The sequence below is a fragment of the Oryctolagus cuniculus genome, chromosome 5 (assembly GCF_051225735.1).
Source record: "Oryctolagus cuniculus isolate XC-2025 breed Fujian yellow rabbit chromosome 5, ASM5122573v1, whole genome shotgun sequence".
NCBI lineage: Eukaryota > Metazoa > Chordata > Mammalia > Lagomorpha > Leporidae > Oryctolagus > Oryctolagus cuniculus.
In genome coordinates, this window is record NC_142871.1 from 63411439 (window position 1) to 63417381 (window position 5943).

Here is a 5943-nt window from a genome sequence, read left to right on the forward strand (position 1 = left end):
CCCGCGTGTGTTCATGATTTGCCAAGAATTAACAAAGACCTTATTATTTAGAGCACTCTTGACATGTTGGTTGCACTTAGAATGGATGCCCCTCAGGGTTCGAAGGTCGTGGAAAGCCCCTTAGTCGCTGCAGGTGCCGGCGGGCGTCCCCTCCGCCTCTGCTCTGACCTGGGGACCTATCCGAGTGAGCCTGGTTTGATCCCTTTCTGGAAGCTCAGGACCAGCGTCTGGCCTGGCGCTGTCTGGAAAAGAATTCTTTGTATTCCCCGTTCTCGGATGTTCTGGGTTGCCCCACTAGAGGGCAGAGTGGCGCTGAAACGTCAGCCGCGGGCTGGCTGCAGGAGCCCGGTGCTGGGTGCCGGGTGCCGGGTGCCGGCTGGGTGGGTCGGAGAACCAGCTGCTCCACCGTCGGCACCACAGATTGCAGCTTGGGAAGAAGCCGCCTTCGAGCAAGTTCTAGCTCAGATGCAGTCACTGTGGATGACTGACTGCTAACACAGGCAGCACAGGCAAGGATTTGGAAGTTCGCTCTCACCAGATGGGCTTGGGGCACCCGTCCCCTCGCAGGGTCCTTCAGAGGTGTTGATGCGTGGCCCGCGAAGCCTCTGCGTGACATCCAGCCCTGGGTGTGTTCTTTAAAAACGAAAGAGAAAGATGTCTCAACCCAGCCTTGAAACGGGAGTGTGCTAATTTCTAGTTGCACTGCTAATTTCTCCAGTGTTCCACAAATACACAGACAGGCTATTATTGGATTTAATTCCATTTACAAATAGGCTTTCCTTTCTCACCGCAGAGTAATAGGAAAAAAATTGATTTTCCACCCCTTAGCAGCTGCGACCCCAGAAGGCAGACGGATCCACGACTCCCCCACCATCCTTTTCTCCGTTTCTGCTTCCTCATCCTCACTGAGCAGGAAACACATCTCCAAAGTGAAGTCACCTCTTCCATACGCATGTCCTCCGCCTTAAAGGAATATCTGCGGTGTTGGAGGTGAAAGTTCTCGACTTTCTGATCCCTGGAGGTGAGGGTCAGGGCTAAGTGAGGACTTCCCTAACAGCAGCTGGGAGAGGCGGGGCTTCCGCCGGGACAGGATGCGGCCCCAGCCGGGTCTCAGCTGGCCCAGGGCCCAACCCCTCCCTTCTTGACCCCCTGCCCTTGTGCAGATGACCCAATTTGACCTTGAGGTCAGCCCCCCGAGTGGGAGGGGGCTGCCTACTGACCCTCCATAAATCACAATGCGGATGACGATCATGTCATGCTGTTAGACCCACTTTGGTGAGCAAGGCTTGAGAAAATGGGCCAGAGCAAGTTGCTTCTGAGACACACGAATCCAGGCTGCACAAGAGTGTGGCAGAGAAGGGCAGGGGCACCCACGTTGTGAGGAACTTAACACCTACAGGACTCAGCATGGGACAAAACGACCCTCAGTCCAGCCTTGGGACAGAGTCAGCGAGATCTTAACAGTTTTTGTTGGGGGTGTGGGGGAGATTAAGATTTATTCATTTATTTGAAAGCCAGAGTGGCAGGAGCCAGTGTTGTGGTGTAGCTGGTAAAGCCATTGCCTGCAACACCAGCATCCCATAAGGATGTCGGTTCAAGTCCCAGCTGCTCCACTTCTGATCCAACTCCCTGCTAATGCGCCTGGGAAAGCAGCAGAAGGTGGCCCAAGTGCTTGGGCCCCTGCACCCATGTGGGAGACCTGGAAGAAGCTCCTGGCTCCTGGCTTTGGCCTTGTCCAACCCTTGCTGTTGCAGCCATTTGGAGAATGAACCAGCGTATGGGAGATCTCTCTCTTTCTGTCTTTCCCTCTCTCTCTGTAACTCTTTTAAATATATAAAATAAATCTTTTATTTATAAAATATATAAAATAAAATAAAAGTGGCAGAGAGAGATAAAGAGTTCTTCCATCTACCGGTTTACTCTCCAAATGGCCACAGCAGCCAATGGCTGGGCCAGATATAAGCCAGGAGCCCAGAATTCCAGCCAAGTCTCCACATGAGTGGCAGGGGCCCATGTACTTGGGCCATCTTCTGCTGCTTTCCCAGGCGCATTAGCAGGCAGCTGGATCAAAGCAGCTGGGATTCCAACCGGTGCCCATGTAGGATGCCAGCATTGCAGCAATATCTTAACCCGGTGCGCCACTACCCCAGCCCTACTCCTCTGGATCTTAGAGTAATAAACAGACTCTGTCCCTTGAAACTTTGTTTGTCCTCAGTGCTCACTGCTGCTCTGAAGGTAGTTTTCCTCCAAAGCCATGCAGAATTTGTGCATTTGGAACTACCGGTGAAAACCATGAGACCCCAAACTCCTCACATGTCTCACTCCATTGCTTTTGCTCAGTCCTCTGACGTTTGTGATGCCTCTTCCATTGACATATACCGGGGTAAAAAAAATAGTTCATGGAAAGTGGAATTACAATTTTTGGGGGGGAGGCATTGTGGCACAGCATGTTGAACTGCTGCTTGGGTGCCCACATTCCACATGGGAGCACCAGTTCAAGTCCCGGCAGTTCCACTTGTGGTCCAGCTTCCTGTTAATGTGCCTGGGCAGCTGCAGATGATGGTTCAAGTACTTGAGTTCTTACCCGCCGTGTGGGAGACCCGGATGGAGCTCCTGGCTCCTAGCCCTGGCTCTTACAGGTGTTTGGGGAGTAAATCAATGAATAGAAGCTCTCTCTGTGTGTCTTTCCCTCTCCCTCTTTCAAATAAACAATTAACATTTTTGAAATTCATACACAGGTTTTTCATAAAACACATTTTCCACAAACTTTTTCAAGACTCCCTCATATGCACAAATTTCAAAAGTTTTTTTGCAACAAAACACACATCTTTACTACCATTTGCCCCAAACTTTTGAAATACTCTGGTGCTTAGTTTATAGGGACTTGCATTATTAAGCTTTCCAAGCTCCTTGCCCAGCTTCACTAGGGCCCTCCTGCACTACAAACAGGTGAACATTGGCGCCCCCAAATTAAAATCAGCCCGCCCCCACGTGAAGGGGTGGAGAGCCACGTGTGCCCTGGGAGTCTCGGAGAAGACGGAATCTGCCTTCACACTGAGCTGCTCTTGCCGAGGTGCGATCCCATTTCACATTCAGCTTGAAGCAGGACAGGTTGCCAAAGCCTTGATATTTAAGGTTTGACTTTTTAAAAATCGCATAGCTCTGAAAAGGGATGCTGCCACGTCAGAGACTAACCTGGGAGGAAATTCTTCCCAGTTCGTCTCCGCCCTGAACTGCAATCAGCTGACCCAATGAGTGTGGCAACGCTACCCTGACCATTCATTTTCGCCCCTCTCAGAAACCTTGTCAAGCCAGGCAGCTGAATGGCTTCAAGGATATGCAAAGAAGCTTGCCAGGCCACGTCCGGTAAGCTCACCTTGCAGGGCCAGGCTACAAGCATCGCCCTGGCCCAAGTGAGCCTCCTTGGGGAACTCCCACTGGCACAGGGAGAGAACTTGCTGTTCCTTCAGGGTCGCTCTGCTACAAGTTGCAGAGGATACTGTTAGAGTTTTGCATAATTTCAAATTAGAGTGTGTGTGTGTGTTTTCATGTTCCCAACATCTCTGATTACATTTGTCTTGAGGCAAAAGAAAAAAAAAATCAGAGACAGTTCTGGGATGGAGCTTATGATTCCCTTGGTGATGGCTGGAGGGGAAGATGGAGGTGTCGTGAGTGTGTGTGTGTGTGTGTGTTTCCTGACACTGTATTTGGAAGTGCCCTAGGAGAGACGAGCGTGTACCCCAGCTGTGTGGCACAGAGGCAGTGCCTGCTCTGTCTCCCTCCAGGTTGGTGCTGCTGGATGTTCCCACTTATGCCAGCAGTGAGTACCCTGTGGGCAGCTGGCTGACCAGGGTGCTTCCAGGGTTCTGGTCTGCCCCTCAGGCGGCTGGGACTCATGGCTGTGGGTGCCTGGGGAGGGGCCTCCCTGGGAGCCCATGGTTACGGGGGGGGGGGGGCTTGTTGAGGATCTGCTAGGGAGGGAGCATGGCTGCGTTCATGGCCCTCCAGCAGGGCGCTGCCAGATTCTCTTCCTTGCAGCACGAAAAAGAAGTGAAGAACTCCCCGAGGGAGCCTAACCTGCCATTAACTCCGCAGGGCAGGGACCCCCGGCTGAGGCAGAGTTGCTTGAAAAGGACACCACTTGGGGCCGACACTGTGACATAGAGGATATAATCACCACCTGTGAGGCCAGCGTTTCATATGGGTGCCGGTTCGAGCCCCTGCTGCTCCGCTTCTGATCCAGCTCCCTGCTTGGGTCCCTGCACCCCTGTGGGACACCTGAAGGAAGCTCCTGGCTTCTGGCTTTGGCCTGGCCTAGCACTGGCTGTTGCAGCCATCGGGGGAGTGAACCAGCGGATGGAAGACCTCTCTCTCTCTCTTTCTCTCTCTCTCCTTCTCACTCTCTCTCTCTCTCTCTCTCTCCCTCTCTCTCTGTAACCCTTTTAAATAAATAAATCTTAAAAAAAAAAAAAGGACCTGTGGCATATCGGGTAAAGCCACTGCCTTCAGTGCCGGCATCCCATATGGGCACCGGTTTGAGACCTGGCTGCTCCACTTCCGATTCAGCTCTCTGCTATGCCTGTGAAAGCAGTAGAAGATGGGCCAAGCCCTTGGGCCCTTGCACCTGTGTGGTAGGAAGCTCCTGGCTTCGAATTGGCACAGCTCCAGCCATTGAGGCCAACTGAAGAGTGAACCAGAGGATGCAAGATCTCTTTCTCTCTGCCTCTCCTTCTCTGTGTAACACTTTCAAATAAATAAATAAATCTTAAAAAAAAAAAAAAAAAGAAAGAAAAGAAAAGGACTCCCCAGTCAAGGAGAGAGCACAAACCTACACATTTTTGTATTGATACGCTGTATGGAGTGTTTCGTATGTTTTTAATTAAATTTATTTTTAACTTACGTTTCTGAGACTGTTTCAGGAGAAGTTTGTCAAATCTTTGAAGATAATTGGAAATGCCTGGAGGTGACGAGGCCTGGGATTCAGTCACTGTCACAGTCCTGACTGAGGAAGCCACCGGGCTGTCTTTCTCCCTAAGTAGACACAGTAGGTGAGCACTGCCTGCTGCGGGCTGCTTTTCAACCCTTCTCCAATGTAGGCCATGCGACTCGCGTTTTTTAAGACGACACAGGAGCATGAAGGAGTAGACAATCTTTCTTGTAATTGCAATACAAGAGGGTCTTCAGAAAGCTCATGTTTCCATGCATATTATGAAAAAGAATCCACTATGCGTGGATTTCACAATATTTGCATTGACATAAACACGTTCCAACACCATTTTCCACCAGCGTTTTCAAGTCCCTTCATATTTTGCCAAGGAGAGTGGTACAGAGCTGTCCACGGGTCTGATCTGGAGCTGAGCACTTGCCGGCTGTCCCTGGCTTGCCACACGTGCACTGTAATGGCAGTACACCAGGACCCCCAGAGAGGAATCCAGCAGACAGCCAGACACCCAGAGGCACAATTATCCCTATATCCATTGTGTGAGGCCAACCCCCACAGCAACACCACATCCATGCACACACATTGCCTGTGCCCTGCCCACTGCCCCACTGCCGGTTGTGGTGCTGGGAGCCTAAGTTTTGACTGTCATTCCTTCCTGTGACTCCCCTCATCCAAGACTAAGCCTTCATGGGCAATTGGGAGCTGGATTTTTGGAAATTTAGCATTTACTTGAAAGAGAATCGCTTTTATTTATTGCCACCCGTTAAGGATTCTGGAAACATGTCTGCTAACAATTTGCTGTGTGTAATTTGTCCTAATGCTAATCAGCAACAGCTGGGACGCTTCCTGTGGTCAATTCCTCTGTGGTTACGGTGGTGTCATCACAGCCCTGCTTCACTGAGACGCTGCACTTGAGACGAGGGCTCACTCCAGCTCCCCGGGCCTTCAGGAAATTCCTCTCGCCGAGAAGCAGTTCTGGGCAAAAGCACTGTTTCAGAGGA